General features: G+C 51.8%; 1 long non-coding RNA gene across 1 annotated transcript; it reads right to left on the bottom strand.

Moving 5' to 3' along the window:
- Positions 1–6025: 6025 nt before the first annotated feature.
- Positions 6026–14595, bottom strand: LOC125155214 (uncharacterized). The gene is made up of 3 exons (XR_007148092.1): positions 14444–14595; positions 9433–9567; positions 6026–7172 (listed from the first exon to the last, which is right to left on the bottom strand). It is a non-coding gene; the product is annotated as an uncharacterized LOC125155214 (long non-coding RNA).
- Between the last annotated feature and the right edge of the window lie 1932 nt (positions 14596–16527).

The following is a 16527-nucleotide window of genomic DNA, read 5'->3' as shown; positions in this document are numbered from 1 at the left end:
CTGTGAATAAATAGCTACCATTTGTTGAAGCTTATTGTTTAAGTACTAATGTAATTTAAAATTTGGATCACATGATCTCTGCACAACACCTCAAAGAAATATGGTGAAGTCTCGGTCAAGGTCGTATGGCTGTGGGCAGTGGCCAGGATCCAAACCAGACTACTCTGAGAACCAATTACCTATCTACTCTGGTCCCTGCCTCAGTGGCTGAGGATCTGTGAGCATGAGGAATAGATAGCATAGGTTCATTCCAGAACCATGTGAGGTGACAAATGGGGGTCACCAGGGAAGACTTTAGGGTTCACAGAGCCAGATGGTAGAAAGGAGCACGCAGGGGGCAAAGTAGGTCACAGACTGGGCAACCAACTAGAGGGTCAATGGCTAGTTGTAGCTTCAGGGAAGGTGGTGGGCTCAGGGGCCAAGGGCATTGTCACCATTGTGCTCTGAGCTCCTTCCAGGAAGGGAGAACAAGAGAGGCAATTAAGGAAGGAAGAGAAGGAAAAGCAAAAAACATTTCAGGAACCAGGATTCGAAAGAGGACGTCGCTGCAGTCTGGAACAACTGCAGCTGTCGCCGCAAAGAACATTCCTTCCCCAGAAGTAAGTCACTAGAGAAGGTTCAAAAAAGGGAGAAGCAGGACAGAGGAGACCGTTCATGCTGCAGACCACAGCCCGGGGAACTTTGAGGACGGAAGGAAAGCGGGGACCTCATGGGTAGGGCAGGACTACTGAGTTTGCGTCCTGCTGGAGAAGACCAACAGACAGGCCCCTGCTTCCCTGGTGACCAAGAGCCCCAGGACAGGTGGGTGTGGAGGGGACAGGGAGCACCAGAAGGGATACTGGAGACTGTTACGAACTCGGGTTCGCTGGATTAACTTTGCCAACTGAAATGAGCGGCAAGCCCGGGTGCCTGCGGTGGAACCTCCTGGGCAGCGTGTGCCCAGGAGGGAGGGAATGGTTTCTGCCCTTGAACCACTGGCTGACTCAAAGCCCAGGTCGCTGCGGTCGGCAGTGACGTCCTGGCCCCTCTGGCAGAGGCGGGAGCTCATCGGTGGAGAAACACCAGGGCGGCCTGAGCTGATGTCCACTCACAATCTGGCTGTTGGCTTTAGTCCAGACATCGTGATCTGAGGGGGCAGAGAAACTTCTGGGGGAGAGCACTGGGCTGGGAACGTAGAGGCCTGAGCTCCAGTCCCAGGACCAGACACCTGTCCTGTCCTCCACTGCGGCGTGAGAATGACAGGGACTACTCCTCCCCTCCTGGAGCAGCCCACCCTCTCAGGGCCTCAGCGTCCCCTTCTGCACAGAGGAGGTGGTGACAGCGCCTACATTCAGGGTTATGGCCGGAGCTCAGGCAGATGGCACACACAGGCGCCCGAGGAGCAGCCCTGTGCAGGGAAGCGCTCAGGGTGCAGCCGCTGCTGTTTGTCAGCTAATTTGAGATCATAGATGCGGAAGGGATTTGAGGAACACAAAGCACTTCAGGTTCAGGTCAAAGGTGTCGTTCCCGTTCTTTCTTCCCGCTACGTCCTCAAAACTCCCTTTCCACGCCAGGCAGCTGCCGTACTCAGCTACTAAATGTGCCCAGTCCCCCACCAGGGGCTCCCCTGAGGCTCCCCCAGCCTCCCCCACCCCCTTCCCCTGGCTGCCGCACTCCTGCCTGGCCGCGAAGCCCCACCCTGTGTCCCCGGCCCTTGCTGCCTTCCCTGACAACCCCCCCACACCGGGCTGGGGGGCCCCCTCTGGGCTTCACCCAAACGCGTGCTGAGCTGCGCCTCCTGCCGTGGTCTGTGTTTCCAGTTCTTATTCTGTTTTGTCCCTTTCTTAGGCTCTTGGCTTTGCCACCCCACCTCCTCCCCACAACTTGGAGCTCCCTGTGCAGACAGGCATCTACTTTGTCTTTGACCCCGACCTCTAGTGAAGTCTAGGCAGGCTACCGGGAAGCCCACACGGTGCGAATGGATGGGTCCATAAGATAATGTGTATGAAATCACTTTTGACCATCTTCAGAAGGGTCACTATCAAGTGTTCATGCCGCAGATATTCATTGATCACCTATCACTCTTTGCAGGGCCTCTACTAGGTGCCATGGGCGATGCGTGCCGCAGTCCCTGTCCCGGAGCGCTTTGCGGGGTAATGAGGGAGAAGCCCTAGTATGACTTCGTTTCCTACAAACTGCAAGAACATAAACATACTAACACGAGGAGAGGCTATAAGAGAGGCCCAGGCAAGGCGCTGTGGAAGTACAGTCAGGAACCCCTCGCCCCGGGGGCTTCGAGGAGGCTTCCGAAAGGAGGGGGCGGCTTGAGAGCTGCCTTGGCAAAGGCCTTGGCAGAGCCCCTGGCAGGACACGGCAGCCCCCTTTGCTGCCAGGGGGCGCCCTTGCCCCGAGGCCTCTGCAGCGCCCCCTCTGGCCAGCAGAGGCAGAGGATAGAGAAGCCGCGTGGTGCAAGGCTTTGGAGCCCCGTGAACCACTTGCTTGCTGTGTCACTGGATGTACTTACTTTATCCACGCCTCAGTTTCCTCATGTATAAAATGAGCTCAGTGGTAGTGATTGACGCGGTGGTGACATTTCAATGAAATAACACATACAGAGAACAAGGAACATTAAAAAAAAAAAAAATCTCTCAGTAAATGTAAACTCCTTTCACCTCTGGGATCCACCGACCTGCATGCTTCTGGGACAGGGGTGGGCATTCTCAGCCTCGCGTCACTCAGACAGCCTGCCCCTGTGGTCTCCAGGGCCGGCCTGGGTTCCCAGAAAAATGACGCGGGTTAGTGAACCCCAGACCTCCTAAATTTTACAGGTACGGTTAAGAATCTCTCTCATCAGGCTGGGTTAAGAATCAGTCTGTAATCAAGTTGCAGATATCTGAAATAAGAGAATGTCCCACTTTAGACTCTGAATCTGTCAACACAAAACGGCAGGAATAATTACCCCTGATGAGGAAACCAGGCCCAGAGAAGGGAGAAGATTTGGCCAAGGTCACATAGGGAGCCAGTGGCGGAGTCCAGACCTACTCTACTTTTGCCTCTGTTGCACAGAGTTACCGCCTAATAGGCTGGATGTCAAGGGCTGAAGGCCCCTGCCATCAGAAGTCACAGCCAGAGCACCTTATCTTATTCATGTATTGGTTAGGACTGGGGGTGACCCTTCTGGGAGATGATCAGAAATGCCTAAAACCCTCAGTGAACAGATCAGCTCTCAGCTCTGCAATCCACAAGCTCTGAGACCTTGAGCATGACCTTCTCCCTCTCCCGGTCTGCTCTCCCTCACTGTGGAATAAAGAAGTTGTCCTTGAGGTCTCCAAGACCCCTTCTCCCCGATTCTCAGGAGCTCCCAGGCATTCAGCAGAGGGAGTTAAGGCCAAATCTCAAGCCAGGACCTCCCTGCCTTTCCTAGGACACAGGCCCCACGATATCTGGCTGGTAGCACTGCTCTCTACCCTGCCCTCTCCCCTCTGCCTCCTGCTTCCCAAACAGATCTGCCCCTCATCCATCTGCCCCTGGTTGTCAGCACAGCAGCTGGCTGGAGAGGAGGAAGAGGCTGTGTTCATGGCAGCTTTGCCCCATATCCACCAAGTGTGTTGACCCAGAGCCTCTACCCCTCCCCTACCCACTCTGCCACTGTATCCTCTCTAGTGTCCCCTCTCCGGTGTCTCCCCCATGCCCCAACCACAGGAGCCTAACAGATGCCAAGGTAAACAGCCAGAAGCTACTTACAGCTGGACCCTCTTCCGGCGGGGGGGGGGGGGGGGGGGGGGGTGAGCCCTCTGACCTGGGCATCTCAGGGGGAGATAACTTGGGCTTCTATTCACTGGGTCTCCTACCGGTCCCATCTGGCCTGTCAATCCCTATGTGTGAGGTTGGGAGGGGTGGTCACAGATAACCTTGCCTGACACATTAAGGCTGCAGAAGCCTGGGAAGTTTCAATGGCTTGCTCAAGTTCACATGCAGAAGCAGGGAGAGGAAGCCATCCAGTGTGTGATAGAGACTTGTCCAGGCCCCCGGGCCATCTTGTCATTCCAACCCCCAAAGCCACATTCAGTACGGTGGGTGGCTAGATGTGCAGGAGAGGAGCTCTGTCTTCTAAGTCAGTTCACTGTGGAGGGTCAGGGAAAACTCCAACTGTAAAACTCAGAGGGGTGGGAGTAGCAAAGGAGGAAAAAAATAAATCAAAAAACAGACTCCCTCAAGAAAGGCTTTGATCCATGGATCCACTCCCTCAGCCCCGGGCACAGCACCCCTCCTACTGAATCTTTTTTTGTTGTTTTGTTTTTAAGTAATCTCTATGCCCAACGTGGGGCTCGAACTCACAACCCCACGATTAAGAGTAGCAAGCTCTGGGGCCCCTGGTGGCTCAGCCAGTTAAGCATCTGGCTTTGGCTCAGGTCATGGTCTCGCAGTTCGTGAGTTGGAGCCCCACATCGGGCTCTGTGCTGACAGCTCAGAGCCTGGAGCCTGCTTCGGATTCTGTGTCTCCCTCTCTCTCTGCAACCTCCCTGTCTTGCAGTCTGTCTGTCTGTCTCTGTCTCTCTCTCTCAAAACATTTTATGAAAAAAAAAAGAGTAGCAAGCTCTACCGACTGAACCAGCCAGGAACCGCTGAATCTTTCGTTAAAAGAACAGGACATAGATGGGGATGGGTGTCCAGCTACATGCTTAATCTGTACCAGAGACTGCCCTCCGCAAAGAGCTGAGACAGATCAGATCTCCTTCCCTGGAGCTCTGGCTCTCCAGGGGAGCTGGAAGCAGAAAAAGACTCAGAAAACTATAAAAAGTAGATGAGTAAAGAGGAGAGTCAGAAGTAGAAGAGTGGACGAGGAACGCGGGCCAAGGAGAGCCCCGGTTCCAGGCCACACTTGGTTCCCTGGTGTCTTTCCTCCCGACTAGCCACAGGGACAAGTTGACCAGTGTCCTCAGCTCTGGGTCATTGCTGCAAGGCCCCTGCCTCTGTGCACCTGACTCAACCGAAGACCCTTGCTGTGACTTCTCTCCATCTCCGCTCCCAGTAACTTACAGCCCTCCCTGACCACCCACCTTCTTTCTTGGGCCCTGAGCCTTTGCCACTGCTGCTCTGTCTGGACTGTCCTTGGGTTACATTTCTGTCACTCACATCCAAAACAGCCTAACAGAAGAGAATGCTCATCTAAGAGGGCAGAATAGATAGTCGTTAAGTAGGTGGACTCTGGAGGCAAACTGCCCAGATTTGAATCTCTGTCCCCATTTGCTAGCTGCGTGACACCCGGCAAGTCATTTCTCTGTGCCCCAGCTTATTCATTTGTCAAATCGGGTCATGACCGGGCCTATTTTACAGGGTTGTTGTTGATGAACTAATATGAGCAAATATCTGATTAGAAGAGCACACTATGCAAGCACAGGCCATTATCACTGCCATGACCACTTCCCCGCTGGACCAGCTGGCCAGGGCTCCTTTCCAAAGGGTGGTAGGCACACTCATTCAGCCCACTGGCCACGCCTGCTTCCACAACCCGGTAGCATTCCCTTGTGCACGGTTCTCCAGGCCACATATGAGAGTGGGGGCATGGACCCTCGATGGGGAGGGAGGAGTTTGGTGGGAGAGGGGTGTGGAGGGAGCAAGTGGAGAGAGTCAGGGAATGAGGGAGTAAGCACATGGCACTCCTTGGATACCCTCCTCCTCTGTGCAGTACCAGGAAAGGGGTGCCCGCCAGCTCTGCAGAGGCCAAGGCTGAGCTCGGGGCCCAGAGCTGCTGGCAGGAGGCCTCCCGGCTCTGACTGCAGGCTTCCCGTCCTCACAGCACACGCTTCCTCCTAAAAAGCCTTAGGTCAAATACACCTTACCGCCAAGACTAATCTCTTTCCAAAGCTCCCATTTGGCCCCTGGAAGGAATTCACAAATTTCCCTGGCCTTATTGTGCAAATAGAGCCTTTATCCCCTATCCTTTACCTTAGAAAGCTTTCTTGACCTGAACAAAAACATTTTCATCTGCCTTGTTGAGGAAGGTAGGGAGGCCCTCCGGGGGATGGGGGACAGGGACAAACGTTCTGCTACAGCGCTTAAGGCATGAGGAACATGCTGCTCTTCACAGGGAACTGACACAAACCAGCCCTCTCTCCTGTCTGGGAGTCAGTAAATATTTGCTGAATGAATGACTGTTAACAGCACGTGATTCGGTCTCTCCTACTCTGGTTAAGTTAGAAAGTCCATGCAGCCAAATCAGCATGAAACCCACTTTACGTGCTTGGGCCCCCAGGCCAAGGTGAAAACACTGTTTGAGAAGCGGATTGTCCATTCGGGACCATTCGCCCTCTGTATATTTGGTGGGGGGTTCACTTGGTTTGGTGCTAGGACCGGAGGGTTGGGCCCCTCTCCTCCCTCTGCAGTTCTCTGGTTCCCAGACAAACCGGGGTTAGGCTTCCTGTCCTTTGTGAAACGGCACTGGGACCCACAGGCAGCCCCAGTGAATGACTGCCAGGTGGAAACTCATGGCTTTCTTGCTGAGCTCAAAAATGTGCAGAGAAGAAGGGGCGATGCCTGCAGGACAGATCCTGGCCTCTTCTGGGCCCTGCTCGACTCACTGCAGGTATTTTAAGTCTCTCCCCTAATGCTGTGATTGGCATGTCTGTCCTTGGTTTTGAATTCTGCAGGGGAGTCACACACAGACATTGGTCACTACCTGCCCACCAAGCATGCGGAGAGATTCTAGGGACGATCATTTCTGAGTAAATTGCCTAAGTGCAGCAGGGTCCGCCACGGGAGCTGGGGGAGCATAGAGCAGGGACACGAGGTGGGAATAAGGGACTTGTGCATTAATCACAAAGCAATCAGTGGGTGACAAGGGGCCCTGGAGCCACAGGGTTGGTCCAGCTGGACTCAGCGGAAGGAAAGGTCACACTTGCCGGGAAACTCCCATCCATCACCAAGACACCCACTTACCTGACTTCATGTGCCCAGGCCTCCTATATTCCAGCTTGGCAGAGATGCTGTACTGGCCTGACTCATCGTCCTTGACCCATAGCATCAAGGGCCATCCCAGCGTCCACAAGCCCTGCCACACCTGGCCCAGGCCATGGAATCTTCCAGGCCAACGCACAGGAGGAGCTCCGACTGGTTAACCTTCAGAAAGCCAGGGATCGGGTTTGGCCTTCCTCAGCTCCTGAGGCCTGCGTACTTCTCCCAGTTATCAGGGTCTGAGGAGAGAGGGAGTAAGTGCTCACTGCTCTCCCACCAACCTGCTTGTCTGACCCTCCCTGGCTTCTTCCTTCTCTGGTCAAATAACACCCCCCCCCCCCCCCGCCTCAATCCCCACTGAGCAGAGAGGCCCCTGCCCACGGGAGCTCCCGGCTCACCTGCCCCTGCTCCTCTTTGGCTGCGCCCTAACCCTTGGATCGATTTGTCTCTGACATTATTTTCATTACAAGTGTGCTATGCCTTCCAGGTCATTTCCATGTTAACGGGAGCAATGCCTTGGCCCACGTGTAACACAGGATTTTAGCAGTGGTGATGGGATTGGGGGAGGGAAAAGAGTCTTGTCTTTTTTTTTTTTAACATTTATTTATTTTTGACAGAGAGACAGAGCATGAGTGGGGGAGGGGCAGAGAGAGAGAGAGACACAGAATCCAAAGCAGGCTCCAGGCCCCTCACTGTCAGCACAGAGCCTGATGCAGGGCCTGAACCCATGAACCGTGAGATCATGACCTGAGCCAAAGTCAGACGCTTAACCGGCTGAGCCACCAAGGCGCACCGGGAGGGAAAAGAGTTTTCACCAGAAGGACCGTTCCATGGCTCAAATCCACAGCTCCGAATTCAGACCCTAGATTTAAATCCTGGCACAACTTCCTGGCTGTACAACCTTGGGCAAGACATTTAACCTGTCTTTGCTCATCATCAAGAACAAGAATAAACACACCCACCTTACAGATGTCAGGAGAAGATTTAAAACATATATATTTTAAGATCCTGGTTACAAGGTTGAAACGACCCTCCTTAGTGTGGTAAGGCTGGTGCCTCTGACACTGGAAAGAGGGCGAGGGGAAGGATATCAAACTGTCCTCAGCAGCTGAACCCCAGTAGGACAGGTGATTTTAAAGGCACCTGGCTCCAAATACCCACAGCACCAGGCACTGTGCTCCCCTGGAGTTCCTCCGTTACAGCCAGACCTCTGGGTCAGCATTGTTTCCCTCCTCCTCAGATCCTCTCATGACATGTGCAAGTCCCGGGGACATCAAGGTCCCTAATACTGCAATGTGAAAAGTTTAATGAGAAGATTTTGTTTGTTGATTTGTTTGTGAAAACACAGGGCAACCCTGGGGCTCCAAACGCAGGAGGAAGCACGGATTGTCCCAGCGGCGGAAGGCAAGGTGTATGCTTACCCATGACCTCGTTCCACTCCTACAACATCTCTCAGCGGTAGTTGCTGAGGACGGACAATTGCGCTAAAGGTCACATCAAGACCCTTGTGCAAATATAAAAGCAACACAGGTCAATGATTTCATTTCACTCAACAATTAATGAGGGAACTAGTAAGAGGTCACAGGTGCTGGGGAATCCAGAGCAGATACATACATAAGCCATCAGGAAACTGCACCTAAGGCACCAAAGACGCAAGCTTATCGATATCTGCAGGGCAATAATCGGTTGCATTTCCTCTGGACACAATTTGTATTTCTTTGGGCAAAATCATTTGCATTCTTATCAGTTTCCTACAGTTTTGTTCAAAGACAAAGGAAGACAAAGATAATCCAGAGGGAACCAGACAGGACAGCCAACAACAATCTTTTCTGCCCATTTCAAAGGCTCTCACAACTTGTCCTAACATGACAATCACCCTCCTTTCATGACGGAGCAGAAAAGACAGAGATGGGCATAGAGAGTGGGAAGGGGGACCCTGTCCAGGGCCAGTCACATCTGAGGGCGGAGGAAGTCCGTGACAACGATGTCACCTCCGGGATGACTTTCGAAAACCAAGAATGAGGTCATTTGCCCCACAGAGTTCTAGGATGCCCTTCAAAGGGCAGTCCTTCATAGCAGAGCACATCCTTCATACATTTATGGCATTCATATGTCCTTTCCTTTCTGAAAACATGGTGGTCCTAGACAGTAGTTACTAGCTGTTGCTTTTTAAATGTACTCGTTTGATGAAATAAAGGCCGGAAACCCTAGGTTGAGTCTCCATCTCATAAATACAGCTTCGGCTTTTGCTGTTCTTGGGTTTTGTTATTGTTTATCTTATTCATCTGTGATAGCCTAAAATCTAGAAGCCCCGATCCCATTCACAATTCTGAAATTTTGCGTAACAGGTAAAGTGGCTGAGGGCCGTGCTGAGCACCGCCTCCCAAGTCCCCCAGCCGATCAGGGTTCCCCTGGTCCTGGTGGAGGATGAGCACCTAACCTGGACGAGGCCTCCGGATGTGAGGCTGAAGAGAGACGGGAGAAGAAAATGAGACTTACGGACTGAGTCCTGGGGATGCCAGAGGGAGGCTGAGACAGGAGAGCCAGGACCTTCTCTGGGGCGAGTCTCCAGATGATTCCATGCATTGTGCTCCATGGCTTGTGGAAAGCCTTCACCTACACGGTCCTCCCCGTCTGTGGCACAGAAGATTCTGAGGTTCATTAAAACCTGGTCTATGCTGGCACATGGACCAGAAGGGCAAGGAACAGGGCTGGGGACCACCTCCCTTCCCAAGAGCCTGCCCCAATGCCGGATGTAGGGATGTAAGCAAAGCCCAGAAGGAGAAGGGTTACGGACTTGAGAAGCCAGAGATCTGAAGAATGGGAACAGAGATTTCCTAGCAATGTTAGATAGTAACATTTGCAGCCTGGCTTTTCAACTCCTCCACAGCAGGAGTTTGGTTGCCAGAGCCCTGCTTCCTCCCCCACATCTGACTATCCCACTGCTGCAAGTCAAAAACCAGCAAAGGCACTGCTTTTAAAGGCACAGGCTGCCCAACCAGAGAGCAAGACCCCTTCCCAGAGAGCATGGAGGGCACAGGCACTGGCAACTGGGAGCTCCACTACAAACCAGATGGACGTCCCATCGTGGCCCTAAAGGGGAAGGTGGGTGGAGTCCGATGGAGGACCTACGGGCCCCAGCATTCTAAGCGTTAAGTACTGCTATCCTGAGTACCTGCTTTCTGCTGGATTAACGCCAAGAAAATGAGCAGAGGGAAGGAGACAGCTCCTGATGGGTTTTAAAGAAAAGTGCATTTAAGCTTAAAGTCAGTGTAGCAGAACAGCTGGGCTGGAAAATTGGCTGTTTAGCTCTGCAGTTGGTGTCAGGGACCCACTGGCTGCGAGACAGTAAGAGCAGCTTGCATGTGTAAACTTCAGGTACTGAGAACCAAGACAAAGGGCCTCTAGGGAGCAGGGACTCCAGGGACAGCTCTTCCCCATTCCTATACATCAGGGGGAAGGACAGGGCCTGAGCTGGTCGCACTCCAGGCACTGGCCAAGCTCTAGAGTTTCCATGTTCCCAGCTCTGCCTTCGAGGAATCACAACCCCAGGATCCCAGAATCTCAGATCCAGAAAGGACCAAAGATGGCACAGGAATCCTTGCTTCAGCTTCTGGGGGTCCCACTGCCCCTAGGAATGCCCGCTCGTCCTCTGCCCAGCCTGCCCTGCGGCTGTCTGCAGCTGGGATGGGGAGGAAATTCTTTTTTGTGTATACTGAAACCTGTATCTCTTCTGTCACCAGCACGGTGGACATACACTGTGGCACCTTTGATGGGAATGGCCTCTCAAAGACGACCTGACTCACAAGTCAAGACGATTCAAATTCACTTGCAGGCATTTTTTTTTCTTGGCCTACCTAATGTTTTTTTTTTTCTTTTTTTAATGTGTATGTATTTATTTATTTATTGAGAGAGAGCGAGAGATTCCCAAGAAGGCTCCACAGCAGCACAGGGCAGGACGCAGGGCTCAGTCTCACCACTGTGAGATCATGACCTGAGCTGAAATCAAGAGTCAGATGCTCAACCGACTCAGCCATCCATCGGCCAAACGAATGTTAGAACTGCTTTTACATCCCATATCTACGATAGAGAGATTTCCTTTAAAAATCTGGCCTGGTGGATTCTCTGGAAATATTAGAAAGGCTGGCAACAATGAGCCCACGCTACCACATGAAAACACCCTTTGTGTAGGCCCGGCTGTCCAGACGGCTCCAGCCCCGGCACTCCCTTCTGTCCCCTGACCCGGCTGCCATCCTGGTCTGCGACAACCGATTGGTCTCTAAAGGTATGAGTTTGAGAGGCCAGACTCTGTCCTCGCTCCGGGTTTTAGCAGCGATTAGAAAGGAAGATCGCCTTGGTCTAGAGCTCATTCCCTTCCTTTGTAATATAGCCTCTTCCCTTACAGAGTTCTGCTCACCCCCAGGGATCTCCTTCCTCTTGTTCTGTTATCTTCATCTAGCGACCTTCATTAACGTAAAAATAACCAGAGGAGCAACGCAATTTGTTTAACCCTCCTTTTTCCTGTGACCATGCATATAAGTCAGTGGTTCTAACAGGTGGCAGGACCACCTACCTGTACTGTACCTTCTGGGGTTTCTGGAAGGTATAATTTGTACCTTAACGACAGGGCTTGGGGGCCAGAGATGTTAAATATCCTGCTATGCAAGGGACAGTCCATAAAACAAAACCAAACAGAACAGAACAAAACAAAACTTGGCCTTGTGGAATGCTTCCAGTGCTGACTGGAATGGAACCCTGGCGAAGTCTTCCCTGTCCTTCATTTAGCTTCTCTGTGCTTCTGTGCGGGGGTAGTCCACTCCACTCGCCCAACACCACACTTCTCTCACAGGGTTGTTGTGGCGATCACATGACATAAAACCGAACTGATAGATGACCCAATACGAAGCACACGGCAAACGTCAGCCATGACAACCCATCTAGACAAGGGGATGGTCAGGGGCGCCTGGGTGGCTCAGTCGAGAAAGCGTCCGACTTGATTTCAGCTCAAGTCATGATCCCTGGGTCACGGGACCGAGCCCCGTGTAGGGGCTCCACACAGTGCGGAGCCTGCTTAAGATTCTCTCTCCCTCTGCCCTTCTCCTCTGCTCTCTTTCCCTCTCTCTCAAATTAGAGAAAGAAAAAAAAAAAAAAGAGTAAGCAGTGGGTACCCTGGATATCACTGCTCCCCTGAAATCCATGACATTTTGAGGAAGGCTCTAGTGGCTGGTAGCCTCCACTTTTCCTAGCTGTTCCCCTCCTCAGATGGAGCAGATGGAGAAAGGGCTTTTCCTCCCCCAGAACACAGCCTCTTGTGATGAGTCCCCATCCATCACTAGACTCTCACCTCAAAGGGATTTAGGGAAATGGCTTCTGAGGCTCAACAGTAAGGCAAAAGGATCAGAACTGGATCCCAGCCCCCACTGCTGGAAGGAAGGCTGGCCATGACTAGGGGAAACAGGAGGGAGGCTGCACATCAAAGGGAAAAACAGCAGTTCAGTTCATTGGAACAAACCAGGAAGAAAGGACCAGCAACAACTTATTACTGAGAGAATAATTTGTAACTAGGTTACAGATAGTCTGAAGAGACAGACAATGGATGGTAGAAATGGACAAAATAAAACAACGTTAATAGAACTCTCTTGATGGCTGATGTAGAGTAAGAGCACCAATTACCCTAAACTTCTTACTTCAGATTTCCCTTCTGCATTTTGAGGAATCTTGCAAATGATTCCTTCAGGCACCAAGAGCAAGAATATTTAAATAAAGACTTGAACCTAAGGGGTTATCCTCAGGCAGATTCAATTAAGGGCAAAGGAACATTCCTCTTAGATTTACAAGTTACTGGTGCCCTCTGGTGGACAGTACAGGTTATGTCTGTTGGTTAGAAGCCGGAGATTTGAGGCTCCTATTTGAGGAAGCCGCCTCCCCAGCTCTGATGCAAGCAAGTGGAAGGAAGTCTCAGGTGCTAAGCACCTCACGTGCATTAGCTCATTTGTCCATCAGCTCTGTTTTCCAGATCAGTGAGCTGAGGCTTAGAGACATTAAGCGAACTGCCGAAGGTCACCCAGCAAGTAGCTAACTGGCAATTCTGATTCAGTGCCAAGGATTCCAGAAATCCCGACGGTTACAAGTGTTTCACACACACACACACACACACACACACACACACACACACACACACACAGAAGAAAGTGGATGTAATTTTTGCCAATATGCATCCCATATTTAGGTAGCAGCTTTACCCAGTTTTGAGCAGTATAAAGCTGGAGTTTTTGAGTTAAAATTTCCCAATTTAGGGCCCAGGAAGTCTCACATTTCTTTAACTTGATTCGAATGCATGGTTTATTTCCCACCAGTGACTCTTTTAAAGGTTAACGATGAAGGGAAGAGTCCCAGAGTGCGAGGAGGCAAGATGGGGTTACCTAGACCAAATGCGTTCGTTATAGTTTAAACTGTAGTCAAAACCTCCTGGGTTTGCACGTAAGATTTTACATGCGTGTATATCCTTTCTCTCAAGAGGCGATCCAGAGCACCCACCCCTTGACCCCAAGCAAGTTACGAACTACGACTCTATGAACTGTTTCATGGTAAACATCCCCTGCCTGCATCCATATACTCTTTTGCTTTCCTCTGTTTCTTTAAGGCTTAAAGGATACCTGGGTGGCTCAGTCGGTTAAGTGTCTGACTTCGGCTCATGATCTCATGGTTCGTGAGTTCGAGCCCCTCCCTCATCAGGCTCTATGCTGACAGCTCAGAGCCTGAAGCCTGCTTCAGATTCTGTGTCTCCCTCTCTCTCTGCCCCTCCCCTGCTCACACTATCTCAAAAATAAATAGATGATTGATAGATACCTGGCTTTCCCCCAAGGAACCTTGGCAGTCATTTCTCCAAACCTCATGCACCTTCAGTAGAGGAGACGGGCCTCCCTGACCTCATCCAGACTACTATCCCTCCACACAGAAATCTCTGCTCTTTTGAGACTTAGACCTCCTTTATAGTGTCATCTGGTTACCTTCCAGATATTTTGCTCACTCGTTATCGATTTTGGGTTCCCACAATCCTGCCAACATCCTGGGTGATATCGACGCCACAGGAATGACCCATCCAACACCCCCAGCCTCACAGGACCCTTCCTCATTGACCAACATCAAAAAACTCCTCTTCCATGATGCTTGAACTGCTCACTCCATGCCACGCCTGGGACCTACCCTCAGCTGGGATTGTCCCACCTTTGTGCCAGTCCGCTCAGACTAAGTCAGCGGCACACCCCCCAAGTCTTGTTTCTCTGCCCACTGCAGGACAGCCGCAGCTCTGCTCCCTGTTCTCGTCGATCTTGGAGCCAGACTGCAGGGCAGCCTTCATTCTGGGGTGCACTAGCCTCATGCTGAGGGAAGAAGCCCTGACTGACCCTCGCAACGTCCCCCCAAACCTCTGCTCAGAAGCAGTACACTTCATTCCCGCTGACATTTCATGGACAGGCCTGGTGCCACCAGGGCACAGAGCACTACCCACCCTCTCTGGAGCGTGGTGGAGAGAAGTGGCAGATGATTTGATGACACCATCTATCACAACCTTGGAAGTCTTGATTAGAACATCGGTCTAGGGGTGCCTGGGTGGCTCGGTAGGTTAAGTGTCCGACTTCAGCTCAGGTCATGATCTCGCGGTTCGTGAGTTGGAGCCCTGCGTTAGGCTCTGTGCTGACAGCTCGGAGTCTGGAGCCTGCTTCCGATTCTATGCCTTCTTTTCTCTCTGCTTCTCCCCTGCTCACGCTCTGCCTGTCTCTCTCTCAAAAATAAACCTTAAAAAATAAAAAAGAACATCAGTCTATCTCGGAACACAGCGGCCTGTCGTTCCTGCTCTCAGTCCGCTCCTACCATACATCTTTCAACTTCGTTCAGCCTGTCCATTTCCTATCAGCCCCTCCCAGAAATAATGATGATAGATAACATTTATTGAACACTTCGTAGGTGCTGACTTAACATCTATTATCCCATGACGAAGCTGAGACTTAGAGAAGTCAAATAATAACTTGTCTTCACTTTCTCCTTCCTAGCTTCGAGGGTAGAAACATCACTTCAACTGTTAGGGGAATGGGAGAACCAGGGAGAACTGAGAGCCCAGGCTGGGGACATGAATGCGTCGTAACAGCAATCTGCAAGTTCTTTGATTTTTCTCCTGAAGTGCTCAGCGGCTGGGCTTACTGGCTCTCAGCCAGAGGTAATTCTCTCCTCAAGTGACATGTGGCAGTGCCTGCGGACAGTTTTTCTTGGGGAAGGGGCACTACTGGCATCTAGTGAATAGAGGCCAGGGATGCTACAATGCCCAGGACACCAGTCCCCACAACAGAAAATCTCCCAGTTCCAAATGTCCATCATGCTAAGGCTGAGGAGCCCTGGTCCGGAGACCCGCTAGTGTCAGGCAATCACCTAGCAAGTTTCTCTAGTCTGTTCTCTCCTCTTCCCCGGACTTCCTCCATTCTCTTCAAACCCTTCCGCCAACTGCCTCCCCCGCGGGACTGCACTCTCCTTCCCTGCTTTCAACCACACTAAACTTTCCAGTCTGCCAGATACCATGAGCTCCAAGGCCCTTGCCTGTTTGCTCTTACCTCCATGCTCCCCCATCTCCCAACCCCTGTCCTTCCCTGAGCTCTCGGCTTCTCGACTCTTCAAGGAGGCTGTTCCTGAACTCTCGACTAGATCAGGCCCCTCTTCTGTATTTCCCACAGCAGCACGTGTGCCCCCAACAGACCACGCGTGACACTAACCCTACGTGTTGCCTAGCCCGTTTCCCGAAGCCACGAGAGCAAGGACCACGTTCCTCAGTTTCAGCACAGTGTCCCCGGGACCTACAAAGTACAAGATAAGTGACATGTGCTTAGTATTTACAGCCCAGGTGTCTCCATTTCCCTTTGGATCTCTCATACGCACAAAGTCAACACGTCCAAAACTCATCACTTTTTCCTACCTCACCACCACCACAAACCTCCCCTTTTACCATATTCTAGACCTCCGTGGGTGGCACCGCCATCCACCAACTGCCCAAGCCATCCCTGACTCCTCCCTTTTTCCCCTCACAGCCCCAGGCATTCATTCAGGAAGTGCGTCCCTTCCGCCTGGGTTTCTGTCAACTCCACATACTTCTTCTTTTGGGCTCTTGTCTCAGACACAATAGTTTTAACCACTGACTCGATTCTGTCAGTTAGGTTCATTCCCTCAGACAGGTTACTTACTTCCTCTAAGCCTTAAATACCCGATGGGACTAGTAAATGCCCAGTCAGCACCCACTAAACGCTCAGTAAGTGCTATCTACTGTTCTTCTTGCCAGGTCCACTGCCATCACTCTAGGAACATTGTTTCCAGCCCAGGTTGCTGCCAGGCCCTGTTATCCCTGCTTCTGGCCGGCACTTCAGTCTATTCTCAACAATGTACCCAAAGCTCCCCAAAATGCAAATGAGATGTCACACTCGTGCTTAAAATCCTTAAATGGCTCTCCACTGCCTTCAGGATAAGGTTCAACCTTCCTGGCTTGTCATAGCCCACCCGCATCACACCCCAGGGCCGTCTCTCGGCACTTCTCCCATCACACCCTTGGCTCCG

Source organism: Prionailurus viverrinus, chromosome F1 (assembly GCF_022837055.1).
Source record: "Prionailurus viverrinus isolate Anna chromosome F1, UM_Priviv_1.0, whole genome shotgun sequence".
Taxonomy (NCBI): domain Eukaryota; kingdom Metazoa; phylum Chordata; class Mammalia; order Carnivora; family Felidae; genus Prionailurus; species Prionailurus viverrinus.
This window is presented reverse-complemented; position numbering and strand designations above follow the sequence as displayed.